Source organism: Chiloscyllium plagiosum, unplaced genomic scaffold, assembly GCF_037043375.1.
Source record: "Chiloscyllium plagiosum isolate Xiang-an unplaced genomic scaffold, Cpla_swu_hap1 HiC_scaffold_43, whole genome shotgun sequence".
Taxonomy (NCBI): domain Eukaryota; kingdom Metazoa; phylum Chordata; class Chondrichthyes; order Orectolobiformes; family Hemiscylliidae; genus Chiloscyllium; species Chiloscyllium plagiosum.
The window spans coordinates 5,532,223-5,559,938 of NW_028270181.1; positions in this window are offsets into that span (position 1 = coordinate 5,532,223).

Genomic DNA, 27,716 nt, shown 5'->3' on the forward strand with positions numbered 1-27,716 from the left:
TCTACAGTAAACACATTGGTCATGTGGTGGAAATCCATCCTCAATCTACACAAAGATGGCTCCCAGTGGGACTCGACATGTTTATGTAGCAGGGAGTCTGAGCATATTCAAGATTTTGTCTTCAAACCAATATAAGATGGCATTGAGCAAGCTTCTATGATTGGAGCTGTTAGCTGTGATGTGGACAAAATTATGTCACTTACTAAAGTAAAGGACGTAAAGGAGGATGGTTACTTTTAGTGCTCCATGAGATTTGGGTGTAGCAAGCTAGGCCAGGGTCTATTGCTCATCCCTCGGGTAGTTTAGAGTCAACCATACTGCTATGGGTCTGGAGTCACATGTGGGCCAGGCAAGGATAGCAGATTTTCTTCCCTAAAGATTGTTAATGAAACAGATGCCATTTTATGACAATGGTTGCATAGATGCCATGAAACCAGCTTTTCATCAAGTTGACATTTCATAATCTGTTCTGGTGGGAATCAAACCTCTGCCCTTAGAGCATTAGCTTGAGGTTCTGGATAGCTTCTCCCAGTGATATTAACACTACACCACTATCTCCCCCGTGTTATAGAAGAACAGGGGCAGCAGATACATGGGATTACCACCATCAGGAAGTTCCCCTCCCAACCACTCACCATCCTGACTTGGAGATATATCGCTGTTTGTTCAGTGTCGCTGGGTCACAATCCTGCCATTCCCTCCCTAACAGCATCGTGGATGTCCCAGCAGCACACAATGGTTCAATTGGTGACTTATAATCACCCGGGACAGCAGTTATGGATTGACAATAAATACTGGCTTTACAAATGCCCCTCACATCCCGTGAATGAATTTAAGGAACTATTTCAGAAGGTGTTCTCCAACATGGAAATATAACTCTGAGTGAAACCAGCTGGTGAACATTTAATACTGTTCAGGGCTGACACATATACAGTGGACTGAATGGTTTCATTTTGCACTTTAGGGACAAATGTAACAGTGCACTGGTGTCACTGTGTGAGGTTCTGGGTAAATAGAAGCTCTTTGCCAAGTGTGCTTGTAATTCAAAACCACCTCCAACCTGAAGCAGTCACACACCTCTCCACCGTGACAATGGAAATGTCTTTTCAGAAAATGAGCACTTTGTTTTCTTAAAGGAGCGAGATACATTCAGTCAAGGCGTCATAGAGCATGGAAACAGACCCTTCGGCCCAACTTGTCCATGCCATCCAGTTTTCACATATAAACTAGTCCCATTTGCCTGTGTTTGGTCCATATCCCTCCAAACCTATCCTATCCATGTACCTGTCCAAGTGTTTCTTAAATGATGAAATTGTACTCGCCTCCACCACCCCCTCATTCCAGAAACTTATTGCCCTCTGTGTGAAAAAATTGCTCCTCTGGACCCATGTGTATCTTCCTCCCCCCACCTTAAACCTATGCCCTTAGCTTTAGACTCCCCTACGTGGGGAAAAGCAGTTGGGTACCTACATTATCTATGCTTCTCAAGGTTATATACATGCGTATAAGGTCACCTCTCAAGCTCCGACGCTCCAGTGAAAATGGTCACGGCCTATCCAGCCTCAAACCTTCCAGTCCCAGTCGCATCCTAGTGAAACTGTTCAGTCTTTGTCCTGATGACTTAAACCTCAGGGAAGTTAAATCGAATTAAATCAAAATGTTTCTTCTCTTCATTCCACTCTCCTGAGGATTCTGTCACCCACCTGCTGGAGATTCTTTCCATGTTTCAGCTCATATCACGAGGCATTTGGTTCCCAACACACCCACCACGGATGGTACCACTAAATCCAGCTGTTGAAACTTACCCTCTTTCCCTCCTGACTCTTTGCTCTTGCCTCCTCTTGCAGTCTTCCTGAGATAAGAAATTACGACTTTAGGAAAAGTTGGTTTCCGTGCTTCGCTGGGTTGTGCTCGTGATATATGAGGCTGCATCACTTGTTCACTAAAAGCTATTCATCTTCATAGTTCTTGTTACATTGACTGACCCTCCAAATTGGTCTCCATTAAATAACCACTGTACTGTGAGACTGCATTGTGCTGTGAGACAATCAAAGAGATGAAAATTGAGGATCACATACAGATCATGAAAAGTGAAAAAAAAAGGGATACAGTTCAGGGCGCATTAGGAGCATAGGAAATTGAGGAAACCATTCAGCCTCTTGAGTTATTCAATTCACTCCTAACCCACCTGGATCCTTAACATATTGCTTTTGGTTTTGCTTTGGTAAGCCTTAATAAGTTCGCCCACTGAAATGGAGCAGGGAAAGCAAATTAAATTTGCCTTTGCCTTCTCAAAATTGTGGGGATGCCAGGGTTGGATTGCAGTGGACAAGGTCAGAAGTCACACGACTTGAACTTGATGAAGGAGCAGTACTCAGAAAGCTTGTGATTTCAAGTAAACCTGTTGGTTTATAACCTGGGATGTGTGATTTCTGACCTCCCAAAATCCCAAGGCTTGATTTTTCTGCAAATTGTAAAATTTGCAGCGACTGCCCAGACTGACTGCTGCTTTGGAAAGGGATGAGATATTTGCAGTAATTGCAATTCATTTCCTTTAGGACATGACCAGGGGTTTTTGGGAGTAATTGTAATTTATCAAGGGACTAAAGAAAAGGTGATAACAAATCCGCTGTCAATTGGAAAGACAAGGCGGAGTCATGTCCTTCAGCATCCATGTCCTTCAGTATCCATGTCCTTCAGCATCCATGTCCTTCAGCATCCATGTCCTTCAGCATCCATGTCCTTCAGCATCCATGTTCTTCAGCATCCATGTTCAAAACAGATAAAAGTACTCTCCTTTTATCTTTAAATTTGTATGTATGTAATTACATTTGTAAGGAATTTTAATGCAGTAAACCATCCCAAGACATCACATAGAGGTGAATATCATCTAACATACAACACCAAGCTGTCTATGTAGAGATTAAACTAAACACTTAGCAGGGGAGATAGGTTATCATCGAATCCCTGCAGTGTAGAAACAGGTCATTCATTACATCAAATCCACATCTACCCTCTTAAGAGCATCCCCCCAGACCAACTATCTCTGTAACCCTGCATTCCCCATGGCTAACTCACCTCGCCTGCAGATCCCTGCACACTATGGGGCAATTTAGCGTTGCCAATCCACCCTAACCTGCCCATCTTTGGACTGTGGGAGGAAACACAGGGATAATGTGCAAACTCCACACAGACAGTTACCTAAGGCTGGAGTTGAACCCAGGTCCTTGGCATTGTGAAGCAGCACTGAGCCACCATGCCGCCTCAAGGAGCAGTTGAAAGGAGGATGGTGAGACAGCAAGGTTTAAATGGTAAATAAATGCAGGTTGAGTTACAATTGTAACTGCCTTCCACTGATATTTGAAAAATGTGTTGCTGGAAAAGCGCAGCAGGTCAGGCAGCATAAGCAAAATGATTCCTGAATGATTCCTGAAGAAGGGCTTATGCCCGAAACGTTGATTCTCCTGCTCCTTGGATGCTGCCTGACCTGCTGCGCTTTTCCAGCAACACATTTTTCAGCTCTGATCTCCAGCATCTGCAGTCCTCACTTTTTCCACTGATATTTGAAAGGCACTGGGTAACCACACCAGACACTCAAGCAGAGAAGGGAGCAAGAGGCTTGGATCACTAACCTGCTCATAGTTCACCTGTTGAAAATGCTGAAATTATTAATTTACGCAGATGAAGTGTCAATTATAGCCATACAATTATACAGTGGCTGTACTTAGTGTCATTAACCTTGTAAATATCTGTTTGAAGGGTAGCTTATATCTTAATAACACTTCAGTAGCCACACAAATGGGTTTTTCCTTCCTGCCTCTGTTTATACAGAATTCACAAACAGACCAAAATAAACAGAGGGATATAATATTCAAAGCCATTAAAGAAGCATTACGCATTGCCTCTTGTAACAAGCCATCCTGGGAATCTTGAGAAATCCGAGTGTTAATTAGGAGCAGACTCCAATGTATTTACTGTTTGGATAAACATTCCCTCTTAATGGTTTACGGTGTTCTGCAAACTTTGCAAACCTGATCTGGCCGCGGGCTTTAATGAATTAATTTCCTGTTCAGTTTGCCCATTACAAAAGTATTTTTTTCGTAAGGAACCATATCAGAAACAGGCTGTATCCAAAACCAAATGGTGGATCCTATCTGGACAGACAGGAAGTTAGACTTGCCTGAACTGTCTCACTGCCAGAATCTCACCATCTGTGATTTTATCCTTCGGGGATGGGTGTTTTGCTTGGGGTGAGGCAAATGGAGTAGAAAGTGAGTGCACTGTTCACTCTCGCACCTGCTGTGAATTGCCACATTTTGAGAATATTCATCCTACAGTTTATTAAAACAAGGTACAAGGGAGACTTCAGTGTTCAGTCTTATTCCTTCAAAATCCTAAGATGTTCCCTAACCTTGAAGGTCTTGAATGAGTACTTTTCTTCAGTATTTACAAATGAGAGGGACCGTTTTGTTGAAGAGGAGAGTATGAAACGGACTGGTAAGCTAGAGGAGATACTTGTTAGGAAGGAAGATGTGTTGGGCATTTTGAAAAACTTGAGGATAAACAAGTCCCCCGGGCCTGACGGGATATATCCTAGGATTATGTGGGAAGCAAGAGAGGAAATTGCAGAGCCATTGGCAATGATCTTTTTGTCTTCACTGTCAACGGGGGTGGTGCCAGGGGACTGGAGGGTGGCGAATGTTGTGCCCCTGTTCAAAAAAGGGAATAGGGATAACCCCGGGAATTACAGGCCAGTTAGTCTTACTTCGGTGGCAGGTAAAGTAATGGAAAGGGTACTGAGGGTTAGGATTTATGAGTACCTGGAAAGACACTGCTTGATTAGGGACAGCCAGCACGGATTTGTGAGGGGTAGGTCTTGCCTTACAAGTCTTATTGAATTCTTTGAGGAGGTGACCAAGCATGTGGATGAGGGTAGAGCAGTGGATGTAGTGTACATGGATTTTAGTAAGGCATTTGATAAGGTTCCCCATGGTAGGCTTATGCGGAAAGTCAGGAGGCATGGGATTGTGGGAAATTTGGCCAGTTAGATAGAGAACTGGCTAACCGGTCGAAGTCAGAGAGTGGTGGTAGATGGTAAATATTCGGCCCGAAGCCCAGTTACAAGTGGAGTTCCGCAGGGATCAGTTCTGGGTCCTCTGCTGTTTGTAATGTTTATTAATGACTTGGATGAGGGAGTCGAAGGGTGGGTCAGTAAATTTGCAGATGATACGAAGATTGGTGGAGTTGTGGATAGTGAGGAGGGCTGTTGTCAGCTGCAAAGGGACTTAGATATGATGCAGAGCTGGGCTGAGGAGTGGCAGATGGAGTTCAACCCTGTCAAGATTGAGGTTGTCCATTTTGGAAGGACAAATAAGAATGCGGAATACAGGGTTAACGGTAGGGTTCTTACTAAGGTGGAGGAGCAGAGGGATCTTGGGGTCTATGTTCATAGCTCTTTGAAAGTTGCCACTCAGGTGGATAGAGCTTGTAAGAAGGCCTATGGTGTATTAGCGTTCATTAGCAGAGGGATTGAATTCAAGAGTCGTGAGGTGATGTTGCAGCTGTACAGGACCTTGGTAAGGCCACATTTGGAGTACTGTGTGCAGTTCTGGTCGCCTCATTTTAGGAAAGATGTGGAAGCTTTGGAGAGGGTGCAGAGGAGATTTACCAGGATGTTGCCTGGAATGGAGAATAGGTCGTACGAGGATAGGTTGAGAGTGCTAGGCCTTTTCTCATTGGAATGGCGAAGGATAAGGGGTGACTTGATAGAGGTTTAGAAGATGATCAGGGGAATAGATAGAGTAGACAGTCAGAGACTTTTTCCCCGGGTACAACAGAGTGTTACAAGGAGACATAAATTTAAGGTGAAGGGTGGAAGGTATAAGGGGGATGTCAGGGGTGGGTTCTTTACCCAGAGAGTGGTGGGGGTGTGGAATGCGCTGCCTGTGGGAGTGGCAGAGTCAGAATCATTGGTGACCTTTAAGCGGCAATTGGATAGGTACATGAATAGGTGCTTAAGCTAGGACAAATGTTCGGCACAACATCATGGGCCGAAGGGCCTGTTCTGTGCTGTATTGTTCTATGTTCTATGTTCTATGTTCTAACCTGAGTCCATTGCACATCATCATATCAAGCAGTGCTTGATGCATTCCTCAGTGTTATGATTTCTAATCAACATGTTCCGAAATATTATGATACACCTCTGGAGCAGATAGGTCTTGAATTCAAGCCTGTTGGTTTAGAGCTAGGGACATAATCAGTGCACCACAAGAGCCTTGCCCTTACACTCCTGGCTATTTTTAATTAGAGATGTCATGGTCAGGAGTCACATGACACCAGGTTATAGTCCAACAGGTTTATTTGAAATCACAAGCTTTTGGAGCATGAAGTGTCAACTGATGAAGGGGCAGCGTTCCGAAAGCTTGTGATTTCAAATAAACCGTTGGACTATAACCTGGTGTCGTGTGACTTCTGACTTTTAGATTTTTAGATTACATTAGATTAGATTACATTACAGTGTGGAAACAGGCCCTTCGGCCCAACAAGTCCACACCGACCCGCCGAAGCGCAACCCACCCATACCCCTACATTTACCCCTTACCTAACACTACGGGCAATTTAGCATGGCCAATTCACCTGACCTGCACATCTTTGGACTGTGGGAGGAAACCGGAGCACCCGGAGGAAACCCACGCAGACACAGGGAGAATGGGCAAACTCCACACAGTCAGTCGCCTGAGGCGGGAATTGAACCCGGGTCTCCGGCGCTGTGAGGCAGCAGTGCTAACCACTGTGCCACCGTGCCGCCCACAACTTTGTCCACCCCAGTCTAATACTGGCACCTCCACATCACAAATGTTATGACACACCACGTGGAGCAGATGGGACTTGACCTCCTGGCTCCGAGATAGGGACACGACTGCCACGCTACAAGAATCCTGCACCCTCATGGTCTCCTATACCATCGAGCTGTGTGGCTCACCTGGCCAAAGTGTTAGTCTTTGAGACACTGCTGACACCAAACTAATCATAATTGCTCAATCTGAGTCAGTGACAGATGGACAGATTAAAAAGAAACATTCTCCATATTAATTTGCCCTGGTTATGGAACAGACAACATAATCACTTTATAGGTCCTGACTCCATACTGTCAGGTTCAATACAGAGCTGTAGCGGTCGAAGGTATTTAGAACGGTTCTGGTTTCACAGAGTATAGAGCATGTCTGTGAATGTCAGAGCCGAAACATTAGCTCGCAGTTTCACTGCACAATTAAATAATCAATAACGTTTTCAAAGCACCTCTTCCTATTGATTTCCTTGTAACTGTACATCAACTGCCCCCAAAGCAGCTTCTCATGCACAAGATACATTAGGGATGGTCTAAATAGTTCATGAGCAAGTACACAGTGACGGCACATTTAACATAGAGACAAAACTGTCAGTTTGCCCAGAGGGAGAGCACTGGATCTCCAGTTCAAACAGGAGCGGGGGATATTGTCAATTATCTGCACAGAGGCTGAAATTAAAAGGGAGAGATTTGAAGGCCAAAAATTAAAGCAAAAATAAAGAGACTCGTAAAACCTGACCTTTTGAAGATGTTATACCATGTGGATCGGTGAAAATGTTAACTCTTTAACCAAACCTTGGTTAATGTGCTCCCCCATGGGGAGGGAATGGAACCAGCATCGGGAAGGCCATCAGCAGAGAAGCTGAAGGATAGTTTCTCAGATTCCTCTGTGTTGTTGTTGTTGAGGTTTCAATGCCCCGTGTTATGTTGTGACACAGCTTCTCATGTTTGTCGTTCACTGTGTTTCGGATCGCACCAGCGAAGTGTTCTTTCAGTGGTGTGCCCCTTTCAGTTGTGTGGCATGGACTGACCAAAATCAAACTTTGGGAAGAGTGAACATCCTGACAAAGGAACATTAAACAGTTTTTTGGAGGTTTAAAATAAGTTTTTCTTTCGCCCAGAGGAAGGTGAAGATCTGGAATGCACGACCTGCGAGGGGAGTTGAGGCAGGAAACCTCACAACCTTTAAAAAATACTTGGACAAACAATCGAAATGTCATAACATTCAAGGCTATGGGCCTAGTGTGGGACAGTGACATTAGTGCAGACTTGATGGGCCAAAGGGCCTCCTCTATACTATATGGTTCTATGGTTTCAGACCAGGAAACAACAGCTGGTTAATAAGTGCTTCCCTGCGGTTTCATATCCATAAAGGCCAATAAAATGCTTGTTACCAAAATAAATAAATCTCTGGTTATCATGACACTTACTTCCTGATTTATCCTCTAATGATGTATCAAGGTTGATCATTAAATAAGCAGAGGACTTGGAAGGTATGCTCCTGACCTATAATCCCTGCCAATGGCATTCCTTACTGGAACCACCATGAGGGGGAATCAAAATTTAAAAGAATTTGGAGACATTAATGGACTGGAAATCCCTTCTTATGTAATTTTCCATTCACTAGTTCATTAGGATGCTAATTGAGCTATTGCCATACAGGGAAATGGGATAGAATAATTTTGAATAACTGGCCAAACTGAAAAGGGCACACCCCAACCTGAAAAATATGCTTGGCCATTCAGGAGCTGTTGACATAAGGCATTTCTTCACATTAAAAGGTGGTGGAAATTTGGAACCATTTTCTCCCCCAAAAAATATTGTGGCTGGGAGTCAATTGGAAATGTTGAGTCTGAGAATGATGGGTTTTCTAATGAAGTAAGCTACTGAGAGTTGGGGAACTAAGGTGGACAAGTAGAATCGAGACAAAACAAAATCAACCATGATCTAACTGAATAAAGGAAGAGATACAAGTGCCTGCTATTGTTGCTAGAATAGACCAGCTGACAAAAGAAAAGATACATTTGTCAATTTTTTGTTCTACAGTAGTATTTCTTTACTTAGTGTTTGTTCATATTGAATGAAAGCAACAGGTCAAAGGTCAGAGAATAAGAACCCATGGCTGCTGTAAACTCCGTCCTGGAGATGCTGGCTGCTCATTTGCCCATTCCTTGCTACCCTGAGAGTGGTAACCTCTTTCAGAGCATGGCTGTACCGACTGGGGGGAGAGGAGCGGGGTAGTAGCAATGATGCCCTTTTTCATTCATGGCTTCATCCAGCGTACCCACCAATCCTGTGGTCGACTAATCCCTTCTGACATGTTCAGAGAACCCGACCCAAGCTGATTTCACTCCATTCCCTTTGGGGGAGTTGATGGACCTCAATGGACCAAATGGTCTAACCCATCCACACCGACAACAGATGGAAGGGATGGCGCAGAAGCAGTTTCAGGGGCTCTGAATGTTGGTACTTGGCACACCCTCCGATATTCTGGTTGTCTGAAAAGCAATAATAGCACACTGTTACCCAAGACAGTGCCTCCTCCAACTTATCTCACAATATAATGGCGCTTGACACTTTAAAGACCTGCACCCATGCAGCTTAGAAGGGGAAATTGTTCAGATTAATACAGTGCCATTTTATTTGTGATAGGTTGAAGTTAAACCGATGTACCTTGAATCCTGGGCGTATCTGGCTTCAGCACATCAAATAAACACAAAGTAAGCAAAACTGGTATTGGAAGTGCATTCTGGGGTTGTTTGGATAATGACCCTCTTGAATTGCTCACAGAATGTGCTGACAGAAGTCTGCTTCATTTAATGGAAATAATTGGAGTGTAAATGGAGTAATGCTCCAAAGATGAATAAAGAGCACAATCAAAAAGGTTTGGCACTATCTGAAATGTCTTCTCCATTTGCACAGAGAGAAGAAAGAACTTCCATTTATGAATCAACCTTTTATGTTTTCCGAACACGCTGAATTACTTCTTTGCCAATGGACTATTTTGAAGAGAGTAGGCACTATTGATGCACAGACAAAGACAGTCAGGCCATTTCTACATAGGAAGGATGGGCAGCAGTTTTATCATAAAATTGCGGCAGCGCTTATTAGAAAATTGTAAACACACATCAAAACGTTGTGAGTAATACTCGTAGGTCGGAGCTAATTGAAGGATTTCAGGTGACATGGCAGATCAGAAGGTGGGAGATTATCATTGTTGTATATTGTTACTGAGCAATGCGATATGAACATGGACATAAACCACTTTAGCTCCTCAAACGTGTTCGAGTATGGAATGAGCTAATTTACAAGCTGCCACCTTGTTTTCCCATCTTCGTTTATCTTTTTGGTTAATAGTTTGTTTTAAAGCAAGATTTTCCAGTTGTCACTTCTGTGCAAAATTTAATATTCGCAATTTCTTTTTTGAATTCAAAAATTACCCACTGGACAATTAGGCCTGGATAATAAATGCTGGCCTAGCCAGCAATGCCTACATCCCATGGATAATTTTTTTTAAAAAGGCAGTTGAGGGTCAACTACATTAGTGTGGATCTGGAGTCACACCTAGGCCAGACCAGGTGAGGATGGCAGTTTTCTTCCCTGGACCCCACTATTTAAAGAGGGAGGGAGAGAAAAGAAAGCAGAGTATTACAGACTGGTTAGCCTAATAACAGTAGTGGGAAAAATGTTGAAGTCTATTGCAAAGGAAGTGATGACAGAACAGTTGGAAAGCATTAACCAGATTGGACAAAGCCAGTATGGGTTGATGCAAGACAGTCATATTTACCAAGCATTCTGGAGTTTTTTTTGAGGATTCAACTAGTAGAATAGATAATGGAGAACCAGTGGATGCGGTGTATTTGGATTTTCAGAAGCCTTTTGTAAAGGTCTGTCATAAGAGATTAGTGGGCAAAATGAAAGAACATGGAATAAGGAGTAATCTATTGGCACAGATTGACAATTGGTTAACAGACAGGAAAGAGAGAGTGGGAATAAATGGATCATTATCCAAAGGTAAGGTGTGACTGGTGGGATACAGTATGGAAAGTACTTGAGCCCCAGCTATTCAGTATATACATCACCTGTATGAGGGAAAGTTTGGTGATGACACAAAACTGGAAATGATTGTAAGTTTGAGGATGCAAGGAGGTTTCAAGTGAGTGGGCAAACACACAGTAGATCCAGAACAATGTGGTTAAATGAGAAGTGACATATTTCAGTGTGAAAAATGGAAAGGAAGGGTATTATTTCAATGCTGATCCATTGGGAAGTGTGGATGAGAATCTGCATGTCCTTGTACATCAGTAAGTGAAAGTAGACAGGCAGGTGTAACAAGCAGTAAGGAAGGCATCATTGTCAGTCTTCATTGCCAGGAGATTTGAGTTCAGAAATAGGGACGTCTTACTGCAGTTATACTGGGCCTTGGTGAGGCCACACCTGGAGTACTGTGCGCAGTTTTAGTCTCCTGACCTCAAAAAGGACCACCTTGTCATAGAGGGAGTGCAGTGATGGTTCACTTGGCTGATACTGGGATTGGCAGGATGGTCCTGTGAGGAGAGATTGATTTAACTGTGGCCTGAATTCACGAGAAGGATGAGAGGGGATCTGACTGAAAAGTTTTATAAACTTCTGATAGGGTTGGACAGGCTAGATATAGGGCAGAGGTTTTCCCTGGTTGGGGAGTCTGGAACCAGGAGACAGAGTCTCAGGAAATTGTGTAGACCATTTAGGACTGAAATGAGAAAACATTTCTTCACTCAAAGCTTAGTGAACCTGGAGTTCAGTGTCACAGAAGGCTGTGGAGGTGAAGTCATTGAATAGATTCAAGAAAGTGCTAAATAATGTTTTAGATTTTTAAAGACAAGGAGAGGAAAGCAGAATAATGGCATTGAGGATCAGCCAAGAGTATGTTGAATGGTGAAGCAGGATGAAAAGGTTGGAATGGCCTTCCCCGATCCTAGATTCTATGTTTCAATGATCTCAATGTGTCTGAGAACATAAAGAATTGTTAGTCCTCACATCTGTAAACCAGTTGATTCTTCAACCAATTTGGATAGCCAACATCTGGGTTTGATACAAAGCATACTTATGACATAATTAATAGGGCTGAAATGTATACATTAAATGTTTGATTTCCTTTAAAGAAATGTCTCTAATATAGCTGCCCTTTCAACTTGTGCTTTACTGCTCCATTATCATCATTAAAAATATTTTATAAAATAACTTTACAACAATTAATGAAAGCAGAATTCATTTTAATCCCAGACAGCAATAATTAAGGATTGTAAATATGATCCTTCAGGCCATACATACGGTGTGCAAGGCATTTTTTCTTTGTTTTGCTGTTTTTTACAACATATTTAATAATCAGGGTTTTGTGCTCACTGTGGCTTGGAATAGAACTTTGCCATTAGCTGGCAAGTCGAATGAGTAATAATCTCGATCAATCAGTACAGTTCTTCATCTGACAGAGTAACCTAATGAAAAGTAAACCTACTTATGATGTGGGAAGCTAAGTAACTTAAGTCCCATTATTCTTAAAGCCAGTGGGTCATGTACTTGGAAGATTAGTAAAGGATATTTTTTCTCTGACAGTAAGCCACTTATAGCATTGACCTTTTGTTTAAACTAAGACAAGAATGTAAGGACATTAACACCAATTCAACATGATGCACAGGTGTCTCAAGGGAAAATGCATTTCCCGACTTGTAGTAGTTGCTGAACTTTCTAAAATACAGCCTAATGTTTTAAGATCTGATCTGGTTTGCTGTCTAAGGAGCCTTGGTGAATTGCATTCTTCACTGCACAGGGAGAGTCAGCCTAGACTTTGTGCTCCAGTGTCTGGGGTAAGACCTAAACTCACGTTGTTGAGACACATGGTGGGTGCACCCAGTTTCTCACACACACACACACACAGACACATACGTCATATCAACATTTATTAAACAGTCATTTCTGTACTTGAGTCTTTGCTCATTTCCCATGATGAAGAATAATTTTCAAAGAGAAAGCTAGCACTGGCTTGGCACAATGATCCCTGTCTGAAGCCAGGGTTTCTCCCTGGCTGCAGGACAGAAAGTCACCTTTGGAGATAGAATCTCAGCGGGTCTGGCAGCATCTCTGGAGAGAAAGCAGAGTCTATTGACCCTTCTTCATAACAGGCAAAAGTATGTTCCTCTCCAACAGCATTGACAGACAGCAGTGACATTCTCAATCTCGTTGATATAGGAGCAAGAGAGAGAAAAGTCCACTTGCCATCTATAAATTCATTCCTGCCTTTGGTATTCACTCGGACATGTGTCCATCCTCTAAGGAAAGTCTATGGTATTCAACAATTGCCTGGGCAGGCAGCTTCTCTTGATCATGAACCAGGAAGGAGGCAGGCTTACTGCTCATTGGGATTCTATCTCCAAAGGTGACTTTCTGTCCTGCGGCCAGGGAGAAACCCTGGCTTCAGACAGGGATCATTGTGCCAAGCCAGTGCTAGCTTTCTCTTTGAAAATTATTCTTCATCATGGGAAATGAGCAAAGACTCAAGTACAGAAATGACTGTTTAATAAATGTTGATAAGACGAATATGTCTGTATGTTTGTGTGTGTGTGAAACTCCAAGATATGATGACTTGAATGTGTTACAATTTTAAATAAATGAAAGATGTGGAATTTCTCATTTAACAGCTGTAGATTACATCTCAGTAAATTTGCAGTAATGACACGAAAACCATTAATCTTCTCCTAGAATGGAGTCACGCATCAATGCAACAAGGTGTACAGATAGTTGCTGCTGGCAATGACAAGCACAGCAGCATGTAGGCAGTTTGAAAGCTGAATTAAACAGTATTCCTGAACTGAGAGAGAGGGTTTGGGTGGTTCTGAGAGCTTTTCTTTAGGTTGTCGATTTCGAATCAATGAGTTAGGTACAGATTGGGACAGGCTTTAATTTAGTCCTGATTGACGGAGACCTCATATTGTAAAATTCTCAGTAATTCAGGACAAATCAGCTACACAATCACGCCTTTCCATGAAGAGCTAAGAAAGATGGCTGCCTAGCGAAATACTGCGGCACAGGAGCAGACCCTGTTACCAGGTTAGAGCACTCCGGTGGAATGATGACATGGCCATGGTTATAATGCTCTTACCCAACACTGACCCTTGACGCAGGGCGTCAACTGGAAGGAATTGGTCCTTGTCAACGCTTATGCCTCAGTTGGATTATCAGGCCATCATCACATTGCCATTTATGGGATCTTGCTGTGCGCAAATTGGCTTTAAGTTTCATAAATTACAACAGTGGCTAGATTACCAAAATGGGTCATTGGTTTGTGATGCATTTTGGGGTATCGTGCAGTGATCTATAAATGCAAATTGAAACAATGTGGAACATTGAAGGCTTTGACAAAGTCTCACAGGATTTGAAACCTTACCTCTGATTCTCTCTCCAGATGCTGCCAGACCTGTTGAGTTTCTCCAGCATTTTCTGTTCTTGCAGTTGAATCGAGAGGTTGGATGCATTGCAGGGCATGTTATTTAACCACACAAAGACTTTTCACAAGAACATAATTTTTTTAGCATTAGGATTGACAATTAACGCAATCCAATTGTGCAGCAACAATTATGAGAAGATTCAGAGATGGGGGGTGGTTAGTCAGTGAAGGAATACAGCAAAATAACAGGAATTGATAGAGGCACTCAGCAGTATTGTGGAGACAGAAACCGAGTTATCATTTCAAGCCCAGGTACCCTTCCTCAGAGCAAGGGTCACTGGACTTGAAACATGAACTCTGTTTTCTCTACATAGTTGCTGCCAGACCTGTTGAGTTCCTCCAGCAGTTTCAGATCTTCAGTATCCATACTTCCTTGTTTCATTTTAAGGGATTAAATATAATTATTCTTACATCTTGCATCTTGAGAAATAAATGCTACATGAATGAAAAACTGACTAATATAAGAGTTCCTGTGGTGAACTTATCCCCCAGTAAGACACACACAAGAGGAAAACAATCGCAGTGATCATTTTTTGAATAACAATGAGAGACCAATCCCTCTCACTGCTGATATTGGATGCACTTTGAGACTGGTGCCTTAATACCTACTGATATGAGGACTATTATAGTGCAATGTTGCATATACACAGAATTATTTACATAATTGCTTCACTTTGCTCAGAGCAGCCTCAGGTCCTCCAGTTTATTGTAGCTTTGCAAATTAATACAAAAATGTAATACAATGGACGGCTTAAATGGATTATTTTGCATTCCTATTTTGCATCGAGTCACTACCTCAGTCCTTCCATTTGTCTCTAAATAGAAAACCTGTTTGATTTACAAGCAAACTAGATTTCAGATATACCCCGCAGCCTCAATTGTATTCAGAATAAGATCAGTCCGCGGAGTCATTTGGTTATCGTTACATCTTAATTGTAATGTTGCAGATTTGAAAAGCTGAAGATGTGACAATACACTTGCTAACAATGTACACAGATCAGCTTCTGAAGGCATAGATCCTGTTACTGACATATAATAGCTACATTTACTTATGTAAAAGGTTTGAGTTATGATGGGGGTTTTAACAAGATAAGTAGGTGCCACTGGGCATTGGAGAAAGGCCAGGACAAAATCCCACTGGTAAATGGCTCTCCCTAACACAAAAATCCCTCTGGTAAATGGCTCTCCCTCACACAAAAGTCCCTCTGGTAAATGGCTCTCCCTCACACAAAAATCCCTCTGGTAAATGGCTCTCCCTCACACAAAAGTCCCTCTGGTAAATAGCTCTCCCTCACACAAAGCCCTTCTTTATCTTTACTACAGTTCTAGCTGTATCTGACTCAGTGTCTAATTGACTAGGCTGTCCCTTTGAAATGTGAAATCACCTTCCGCATTTTCAACATCCCCACATTTTCTGTTCATTGAAGAACAGAGCCTCTATTCAGCCCATCAAGTCTACCTTGGACCTTTTAGAAAACCAAGCCATGAAGCCCATATTCCCATATTCCTAAAACATCTTTTAAGTATTAATCCAATTTTTAAAAGTATTTATTGATGGGATGAGGGCATCACTGGCTGGGCCAGCATTTATTGCCCACTGTTAATGGTTAAGAGTCAACCACATTGCTGAGGGTCTGGAGTCGCATGTAGACCAGACCAGGTAAGGATGGCAGTTTCCTTCCCTAAAGGGCATGAGGGAACCAGATGGGTTTTTCTCCAACAATGAAAAATGGCTTCATGTTCATCATTAGGCTCTTTATTTCAGATTTCTTTTAAATGAAATCAAATTCCACCATCTGCTGAGACAGGATACAAACCCAGGTCTCCAGAACATTACATAGCTCTCTGGATTAACAATTTGGTGTAATACTGCTGGGCTATCTTCTCCCCTTTTCATTTGAAAGCTACTGCTGAGTCTGCAGCCCTTGCCCTATCAGGCTGCGCATTCCAAATCCTTGTTGAGAGTGTGGTGCTGGAAAAGCACAGCAGGCTAGGGAGTGTCCGAGGTGCAAGAGGAGGCATAGCCCTTCATTATGCTAAATCCTTGGATAAGGTAACAGTTCTGAAAGAGTTAATGTGAGACATTACATTAGGCTCCATCCCCAATATGGCCAGGGTATACAGATTTGTATGGGTTAGGCAGATTGTCATTAGGCCCTGGTGCAGACCTATATCAGCAGGTCTCCTCATTGTCTTAATAACAATGACTGACAAAGTAATGTCACTTGTACCTCATTGCTATCATTTAACAAACTGCATTTCATTAAACCAAACTCTTGTCAGGAATCAATCCCTTTTCAAAAACCATTCATAGGAGTGAGCATCTCCAGCAATAAATACTGATACAGCAAAAGAATATTTCTATCCAGAAACTGAAAGAACTGCAGATGCTGGAAATTAGAAACACAAAGAGAAATTGCTGGAAAAGATCAGCAAGTCTGACAGCATCTGTGGAGAGAAATCAGAGTTAATGTTTTGGGTTGAGTAACCCTTCCTCAGAATTGATGGTAGTTAGGTTTATATTTTTTCTTTTAAGAGAAACCCACTCAGACCCATTCCCCTTACCCTATTACTCTACATTTACCCCTGACTAATGCACCTAACCTACACATCCCTGAACACTATGGGCAATTTAGCATGGCCAATCCGTAGCGAGGTTTATATTCAGAAGATGGAGTGGGGAAAGGGGGTAAGCAGTAAATGATAGGTGGGGATAAAGCCCAAGGAGAGAGAAGAGCAGTAGGACAGACAAAGGATGGATATCGATCTGGCTGGGAGAGTGATTATCTACTAACGGAGACTGTTACTGGTTAACAAGAGGTTGTGTGCAATAGCAGACCATGTGATAACAAGGCTACGTGTGTGGGGGTTGGGGTAAGAACATGGGACAGCTCAAGCCCTAAAGTTAATTAAACTCAAGATTGAGTCTGGAGGGCTACAGGGTCCCCAAGTGGAAAATGAGATGCTGTTTTTCCAGCTTGCACTGAACTTTGCTGGAGCACTGCAGCAAGCCTCAGACAGAGAGGTTGGCCAGGAACAGGGTGGGGTGCTAAATTTCTATTTCTATCTAGACCTACCTCTAATAGTGCAGGTTGTTGCTGATGTATGTAGGTCACCCCTTCGCTACAAGACATCAGTGAATGGGATGGGTTTTTATGACAATCGACAATGCTTACACAGTCACAATTGGGCTAGTTTGCTATTCCAGAATTTTTGTTGAATCAAATTTCAAAATCTACCAGGGTCAAATTGAATCCATGGCCTCAGAACATTAGCTCGGAGTTCTAGATTGCTAGCCCAGTGAAATTACCACTACATCACTGCCTCTGCCAATGTTGGCTGATCCTCTGTCACTGTAAACCAAATTGGACCTTAAACCCAGGGCAAAGGGCAATCAGGGACGGTCAATAAATCCCAAATCATCCATCAATGCCCATATCCCATGAATGAATTAAAATAAACCATATGATTATTGACCTTTCAGTCACTTGAACTTTCCGTCACAGAATTCTATTGATGTCGTGTATGTAACATACAGGAACTGTCAGCCAAAGCTCAGTGAGTGGTCATCTTGCCTCTGAGTTAGAAAGTTGTGAATTCAAGTCCCAGTCCAGGACAACAAATCAAAATTGCTCCTCCGGTCCAATCAGTCAGTGCATTATCAGATCATTCTAGGCAATTTCTTACATTTAAAACGCTGCATCGAATGAAACACTGTTTCCCTTATAGTAGCAAATTGACACAGCCTAAGAACATAGTGATATTAAAAATTACCGATTCTAAGAGTTAAAAATCACACAACATCAGGTTATAGTCCAACGATCTTATTTGGAACTACTAGTTTTCGGACTGCCAGTCTTTCAAGAGCAGCATTCCAAAAGCTAGTGCTTCCAAATAAACCTGTTGGACTATAACCTGGTGCTGTGTGATTTTTAACTTTGTCCACCCCAGTCCAACACCGGCATCTCTACATTATGATTTTAAGAGCTAACATTACATGGCTTAACTCTCTAATTATGAACTCTTTGGCTCCCAGTTAATCAGCCCTCCTCTGCATTCTCAAATACCTCCCTGGCATCTCTTACTGTCTCTGTAACCCCCTCCATCAGAATCCAAATTCTCTGTGCTCTTCCAATCCTGGCTTCATAAGTATCTCAGATTATAACTGCTTTATCATTAGATGGCTGCGTCTTTGGATACTTGGGTCCTAGTCTCTAGAATTCCATCTCAAAACCTCTCTATTGCTCTCTCTCACTTAGATACTCCAAGACTCTATCTATTTTTTGAAGCCTTTGCATGATTTGGTGTCAAATATTTTTTTAAAATGCTCCTGTGAAGGGATGAGAGACTTTTTAAAAATTGTGTTAAAGGTGCCCTGTAAATGCATATTGTTGTTAATTGAACAAGACACGTGCTGATTTCAATTGTTTGCATTGATAGTGGTGTGAACCAGATACTTCATTTTCCTGTTTCTGTTGTTTGAATAAGTTACCATTCCATCTTAATTTTTTTTTACGCTGAGGATTCAAATTTGTGAGGATTGAAGTTAAACAGACACAAAAACAGAAGTTGCTGGAAAAGCTCAGCAGATTTGGCAGCATCTGTGGAGGGAAATCAGTTAATGGTTTGGGTCTGGTGACCCTTCTTCAGAACTGGACCCTAAACATTAACTTTAATTTCTCTTCATGGATGCTGCCAGACCAGTTGACCTTTTCCAGCAACTTCTGTTTTTGTTCTGATTTACAGCATCCACAGTTCTTTCGGGTTTTGTTTAATTTAAACAGGTCTGATATTTATCCGCTGATAACAACTTTGCACAAAGGCTTGGATAAATTTAACAATCTCTCCTTCAGTGTCTAATGCAACTCTGGGTGCAGGCAGGAATGCAGCAACATCGCAGCTGTCAGTGACTCCCACCTCCCAGGATTAGCCAATCAGCAAACCAGAAATCAATGGCAATAATTGATTCCAATTTATAAACCAAACGGAAACTTCTCTGCTCAGAGAGTGATGAGAATGTAGGGCTTGCTTCCAGGAGGACTGGAATGAGACAGATACATTTAAGAGTAAGCAGATAGGAGAGAATGGAAATGCTATAATGACAACAACAAGTGCTGGGAAAAGTCTGGCAGCAACTGTGGAGAGAGAAACGTAAACTTCCTGTTCCAATGAGACTCTTTCTAGGAGCTGAATGGTTAAGAAGGATATGTAAATGGAGTGAGATGAAGGGCAGTGTGAAACTGAAACTCAAATATAGACCACGCTGGTCGAATAGTCTGTTTCTCTCTTGTACATACTGTGTAATTAATCCTGGTCTATTTGGAAAAACTCAGGACAGCCTGAAATTTTCTTCCGAATGTAAAATATTAATGTCTTTACAAACAGCAAGAATGGCATCAGAGGTCTGCTGAATAAAGAGTAAGGAGTTGAACATCAGCTGAGGAGGGATAGAATTCTGCACCAGCTTAATAACCTTCCTTAAAGCTCCAGAGCTAATCATTTCTATCACTCCAATATTTATGCTTGATATAGATTCACCACAGCGTTTAACATCATTTCTCATCCATCTGCCTCCAAGTGTTAGTTAGACGTGTGATTATTCCAGAAGTTTTAAAAGAAACCATGCAGCACACTGAGATTTTAAAACATGCCCCCTCAGTTTTAATTGTATCCATCTCTTGATCTTGTTAAATCGTGTTTGCAAAAGTGTCTGTTGAACATTTTCTATCTGTGCTTGCTGATTGACAAAACCTGACAATGCTAGAAGAGTCACCAGTATTGAAGTTATTAATGAAATTTATCTGAACCTCTAATGGGGGGCTCTGCATTAAATTGCAAAGTACCTTTGCAGCATCTGTCCCACTTGAACACGTCTAATTGCCTGTGACTCCACTGACTTCTGCCCAGCTGTCAGTCTATGTCCTGGATCCACATTCCCCACCATTCCACACTTGATAAACTCACTCATTAAATAGCACAGTGTGCAACTAAAGAACCCAGCACTATTTCACTCTTCAATCTTTAAAATGATGCCAAGCAGAAAAGGAGTTTTACACAGTGGTTACAACAAGACCTGGGTTCAAGTACCACCTGTTCCAGAGATGCTTAATAACATCACTGAATGGGTTGATGAGGAAATATCTATAACAAGGCAAAATTCAACAGCACATAGGGATCAATGAGCAATGAGATGGTGGCAGGGTAAATGGAACCTTTACAATGTCCAAGTATTCAGAAATAATGCTGCTCATTAAAAGGAATGGCGTTTAGTTTTACATTCCATGGTCCGCTGTGAGTGGGAGATCACTGGGATTAGAATCTGCCCATTCATTTACCCTCGGGAAGACCACTCAGCTTCTGGGTAGTGTCCTGTCAAAGTAACTGGATGGAAAAGAGCTGTTAGACAAAAGCCTTTGTAGTGTCAGCTGAAATCTCTCTGGCGGAATACAAAGATGCCAGATTATGTTACAGTGCGTTGTGAATTCAGCAGGGTTATTAAAGTGATGAAATGGGAGCAGTTTATTGTTAAGAATGCTCTTTAGCTGGCCACATTTACTGGTCAGAAACACATCTCTGGGCTTGAGATTGACAAATCCCTACAGGCTCACATGGAGTCCTTTGAGGTCTGAACATAACATTGTGCTGAGTTCAACAGACTGCAGAGCAACAACAACAAGTTGCATCTACAAGGCTTCCTAAGTGTAAGATAACCTTCTTCAATGCTTTACAACAAGATTATCAAACTAAATTTGACAGAGCCACCCAAGGATACTGAACAAATTTTCACAAGTTTAAAAATGATAATTATTTGTTCTTATACATTTAGCCCAAATTATCATAATGTCATACCGACACACACACACAGACACAGACACACACACTCACTCATAGACACACATACGCACATAGACACACACACGTACACAAACACGCACACCCCGCACTCACATAGAGACACACACGTACACAAACATATACACCCCGCACTCACATAGAGACACACACACTCAGACACACACACATACACACGTACACAAACACACACAATACAAGTAAAGATAGTGTTCATTTACAGATTCCGAATAATCCAATCTCTGATTTATGATTTCCAGGTCCCCCCCCCCACCCCCGTGGCAGGGCTGAAGGTTCATGGCTAGATTTCATGCTTTAAATGAATGTTGAGGGTCTTGTTAAGTGAAGTGTTCAGAGCGGGCTGTGGGTTTGCATGTCACCTTTTTTCCAAGAGGTTGAGCCTTAAAGGTGAAGCAGGTTCAGGTGAAATGGTCATATCACTGAATTAGTAATCCAGAGGCCCAGGCTAATCCTCTGGGAATGTGAGTTCAAATCCCACATAATAGAAATAAAATTCAGTTATTCAATCTGGAATTTAAAAAGGTAGACTAATGGCAATCATTAAACTATCATGAACTGTTATAAAAACCCATCAGCTTGACTAACGTCATTTAGGGAAGGAAAACTTGGCTTTCGAGAGGACATTGGATGCTAATTTGGTTAAAATAATGCACAAAGGTGTGGGGAGAAAATAAACAAGAGGTTGCCACTAGGTATGAGGTTCATTTGAAGAGCGGTTGCAGGCACAATGGGCCAAATGGCCTCTTTCTGACCATAAGACTCCTGTGATATGCCTCCAGACGTACAGCAATGTGATTGATTCTTAACTATACTCTGAAATGCCATAGTAAGCAAATCAGTACAAGGAACAACCAGAGAATGGTCAACACATAGTGGCTTTATCAGTGACACCCAATGAAAGAATAACAGGAAAATTAAAAAAAAACAAAGTGTTTTGACTGCTTGATGACTTGTAGATAGCTTCAAAGTCTGATGCCCAGACTGGTCAATGATGAACAGTTCTGCTGTGTCTGTCTGCAAACTGCTCTTCATTGAAATACCAACATCTTTTGATGTTGACCCAGTCTTCAGCGACATGGTGTGTGAATTACACAGATGGTTATGAAGCAGCCTTACCAGTGGTCATATCTAATTAGGTATTTACCAGAGACTTCATTCTATCTGTAATCCAAATGCTGAAAGTCTTAGTCATACAGTTGCACAGCACAGAAACAGACTAACTTGTTCTCTAACTTGTCCACACCAGCCAGAAATTAATTCAGTCCCATTTGCAGCACTTGATCCATATCCCTCTAATCCCTTCCTTTTCATATACCCATCCAGATGCCTTTTAACTGTTGTAATTGTACCAGCCTCCACCACTTCCTCTGGCAGCGCATTCCACCACTCTGCATGAAAAAGTTGCCCCATAGATCTCTTAATAATTTTTCCCCTCTCACCCTCAACATATGCCCTCTAGTTTTGAACTCCTACATTCTGGGGAGAAAACACCTATCCGTGCCTCTCATCATTTTCTAAACCTTTATATGGTCACCCCTCAACCTATGACACTCCAGGGAAAACAGCCCCAGCCCATTCAGCCACTCCCTATAGCTCAAACCCTCCAATCCTGGCAACATCCTTGTAAATCTTTTCTGAACCCTTTCAAGTTTAACAACAACCTTCCTATAGCACAGAGACCAGAACTGGTCCAAAAGTGGCCTAACCAATAACCTGTACAGCTGCAACATGGTGTCCCAACTCCTATACTCAATGCACTGACCAATAAACACAAGTGTACCAAGCACCTTCTTCACATCTTGTCTACCTGTGACTCCACTTTCAAGGACTCATGGTAGCCATCTTAACAGTTTATTTGTGTCCAATTCGTTTAGAAGAATTGGTTGAGCGTTCACAATCTGTTATGCCTGTTGTAGGTATGTCATTAGGAACAATTTCATTATCACAGTCTTGATTATCACAGTCACATTGGTTCAGATGACATAAAGCCATTTATTGGAGGACAATGAAGAGTTAATTAGCATGTTTTAAGGTCGGAATTTATGATTTGTTGTAGTGATAAGTGGAGTCCAACTCCATCACAGCCATGTTCAAACTGGGACTAGGAATGGAAAGCAGCTGTGATACCTTAAGTTTATTGAGAATCCAATTAACATTTATTGTGAATTTTGGCAACAGAACATTTCACCAAGGAATTGCAAGCAATTTCTCATTTATTCCACAAAGGTGATTCACAATGGTTTTGTTATTACATCTTGGTGAAAAGAGTTTACAGGTATATGAAAGATATTTTGAAGATACCATGAGCAGGCTTTTAATCTCGGTGTTCAGCGCAGTTAGTAACTACTCAAGCATAACGCATGGGGTTCATGATGTTATCTGAATTCTTCAATTAGATTATGGCTTCATGATATCTTGCAGGTTCCATTATTAAATACATATAAGCCATGTGAACATCTTGATTAGATTATCCTCCTTGTAATTACTGCCAGGTATCCACTACTCTCAGTGGAAAATGTCTGAAGTTTTATATTAGATTACTGGCTCGAAATCATTTCAAGACGCCTATTGTCTATGTGCTATTTTGGACAGTCTTCTGTTTTGTGTCTTTAGGAGAAAAATGTTCAAAGAGCAGTTTGACCCTGAGCTGGGGGACTGGACAGGGTACCTAATCCATATCTTTCTTTGCCAATATTTTAATTCCTTGTGTATCTCAATAATCAGGGTGGGATTAAATATTTATCCTATCTGTTTTAGCTAAGTAGGATCCCGAGCCTTAAGAACAGTCTGTTTATCCACTATACTACCCCTTCCCTCTTCCCTTCCATCTTAGTGTGGTGACCTTACGGGACATGTCTGCAGCACACAGAATTAACCAAGAGGAGAAAGAAGTACTTTATTTGCAACTGAGGACTAAGAGCTTTAACTGGTATGTTTGTGCCAAATTAATATTTGGGATATCGATTGGATTGTAAAACACATTAGTAGATTTATAGTATAATTGCAAGTCAAGCGCTCTTAAACTTCAAGGTAATATTTCCGCAACCTTTAGTCTGTTATATTTTTTATATTTTATGGTAGTAATAAAGCTGATCCCAAGAAACTTCCACTGTGTTAGGAACTAATTAACTTGTCCTTCTAAAAGTCAAAGCTCTTTCCCTCTGTTGCTTAATTCAGATGAAAATAATCAATACGTGCCTATCTTACGTCAAGTCAGTCAGAGTGAGTAGGGATGAGGTGCACATTGAAGGAAAGGAGTTATAGTCACATAGTCATACAGCACAGAAACAGATCCTTCGGTTCAACCAGTCCATGCTGAACATTAATCCCAAACTAAACTAGCCCCATCTACCTGATCCTGGCCCATATCCCTCCAAACCGTTCCTATTCATTTATCTATCCAAGTGTCTTTTAAACGTTGTAACTGTACCTACATCCATCACTTCCTCAAGAAGTTCATTTGATATATGAACAACCCTCTGTGTAAAAAAAAAAATTGCCCCATACTTTCTTTAAAAATCTCTCTCCTCTCACCTTAAAAATGTGCTCACTTGTCTTGAAATCCCCCATCCTAGGGAAAAGACAACTACTATTAACTCTATCTATACCTCTCACTACTTTATAAACATCCATCAGGTTGCCTCTCAACCTCTATGCACCAGTGAAAAAAAATTTCAGCCTATCCAGCCTTTCTTTATAACTCAAACCTGAAAAAAACAGGAAGTGACACCACCATCCCAAGGAAACCTAAACATATAAATAGAAAGCGGATCATACCACCAGTGCTTCACCAGACGCTTATCGATGATGTTACCTAGTATGGTGACGAAATGTCTGAAAATGAACCTTCCAGCTCAGTGAGCAAACCTACATCCATAACTCAAACCTTCCATACCCAACAACATCCCAGTAAATCTCTTCTAAACTCTTTCCAGCTTAATAATATCTTTCCTATAACTGGGCAACCTGAACTGGACACTATTCCATATATCAGATCTATGTGGATGTGAGACTAGTTTCTAGGTATATAAGAACATTATTTGCAGTACTTTAAAATATCGTTACATCCACACGTTGTCTGCACTCATTCTCGTCATTGACTAATTAACCTGTTCAGAGATGTTATGACATGCTGCTGGAACAGGTGGGGCTGAAACCCAGGTTTTCAAGTATGGACAATACCACAGTGTTACAACAGCCATCTGCACTCAGGATCAAAGTTCAGAATTCTTGCTGCTTCATCACCTTGGTTTACTTTTCTCTGAGTACACACTCAGGCTAAACCAGTTGAGCACAGTGAGCATCATCAGTAAATAGAGTCATCTAGTCAAACACAGAACAATTGATCATTGTGCAAACAGAAATCATAAAAGGCTCCAAAAATAGTTTTTTAAAAATAGTTTTGAAGAATTTTGTTTATGATGCAAAAGGTTATTGGACATGGGGAAGAAAGGCTCCGTGATTCTCAGTGAAGAATCATCCAAACAGGTGATTCACTTCTAGATGGTGGTATTGGCGCATGTGAGGTGAGCGTGACAAGTGTCCAATGGCTGGAGAGTGGGCTCAGGGAAACTGGCAGTGGGAGGTCATGTGGTAAAACCTTCACGGTTTGGTGGCCATATTTGTGGCAGATTAAGGCAGAAGATCAATACTCAGTGTAATGCTTATCTGGCATTACATTGACAGTTTTTTGATGGACAAACCTTGTGTTTTTTATTAATGGTGTCTAATTGGAAAGTCAGTTTTTTTATCAGATAGTTTTCCCCAGAATGTGGCAAAGGCTGAACTCTGCTCAGAGTTGTGTTACAGTTCATAAAAATGAACAGCTTGTCTCCAAATCTTCAATTATTCCAAGGAAATAATATTCTTTTAAAAAAAAGCGCTGTAAGTCATTGCTTTGAGCCTCACATCTCTGAATTCCAAGGAAAAGGTGACATGCGAAATGCTGCTACTATTATGATTTGCGACGCATGGGAACCGGACAAATTCTCTGAGTTCTGATGGTCAGTTCTTTTGTGTCGTGATATCAATGCACTGCTCAGTCTCAGAAGCACCTGCCTCTGTCTCTGAATCACTTTGTGGATTCGAATATTCAGACCTGATATAAATCAAATGTTGGATCATTTCTGCAGCCCCTGAACACAGAGCTGTAGAGGGGTATGAGTGCAGGCTGAATTGCATTAATGGAAAAATAATGTAACGCATGGGCGGCACGGTGGCACAGTGGTTAGCACTGCTGCCTCACAGCGCCAGGGATCCAGGTTTGATTCCACCCAGGGTGACTGCCTGTGTGGAGGGTACACACTCTCCCCGTGTCTGTGTGGCGTTCCTTCCACAGTCCAAAGATGTGTAGATTAGGGTGGATTGGCCATGCTAAACTTCCCATAGTGTCTAGCAATGTGCTGGTTCGTTGGATTGGTCATGGGACATGCAGGATGGGATGCTCTTTGGAGGGTCAATGGGGACTCAATGGGCCAAATGACCTGCTCCCACATTGTAGGGATTCTATAAAACCTCATTATAGAACAGCGGATGTACTTTTTGTACACAGTGAATATTCCTGTTCTGTTTGTGAATGTGCCTCAGTGGAAGTGTGTTTGTCCTTACCATCTTCATTTTGGCTGATCAATTGCTTTGGAGAAATTTCAGGTTTTATACAGCTTTAATTTGTGCTAAAGACCTTTGCAGGAGAAAGTGAGGACTGCAGATGGCGATCAGAGTGCAGGGCTGGAAAAGCACAGCAGGTCAGGCAGCATCCGAGGAGCAGGAGAGTTGATGTTTTGGGAATAAGCCCTTCATCAAGAATGAAGCCCTTCATCAGCCCTTCCTGGTGAAGGGCTTATGTCTGAAAAGTTGATTCTCCTGCTCCTTGGATGCTGCCTGACCTGCTGTGCTTTTCCAGCACCACACTCTGGACACCGAAGACTTTTGTAGGACAATTTACTGGGTTTTTGTTACGTTTCTACCAATATGCATCCTTCATTTAAACTGGTCATTATTGTTTCACTGTTTATGGGATGCAGTATGGACTGCGATCCTTTCTGTAATACAACAGCGACTGCATTTCAAATGGACTGCAATGGCTGTCGATGTTGTAATGGTCTTGCTAAGTTAAACCTTCAGGTGACCACAGCGGGCACCATGTTGGATGAGCTTCTCTTGGTCACTGTCATGGCCACAGATTCTAACCATGATATATCATGATTCTAACCTATTGATATATCAAGCCTTAAATTCCAGCATGTATGGTTTCACAAAGAGGAATGTTACGGGTAAAGGATGACTGTGGATGTAAATCCAATGTTTGGAAAGGCACCCTGGAATATCACGCCAAAGGGTTGAAAGTCACACAACACCAGGTTATAGCGCTGCTCCGAAAGCTTGTGATTTCAAGTAAACCTGTTGGACTATAACTTGGTGTTGTGTGATTTTTAACTTTGTGCACCCCAGTCCAACACCGGCACTTCCACATCATATCAAAGTAGCTTTAAAGGGAGAAATGCATTACATACA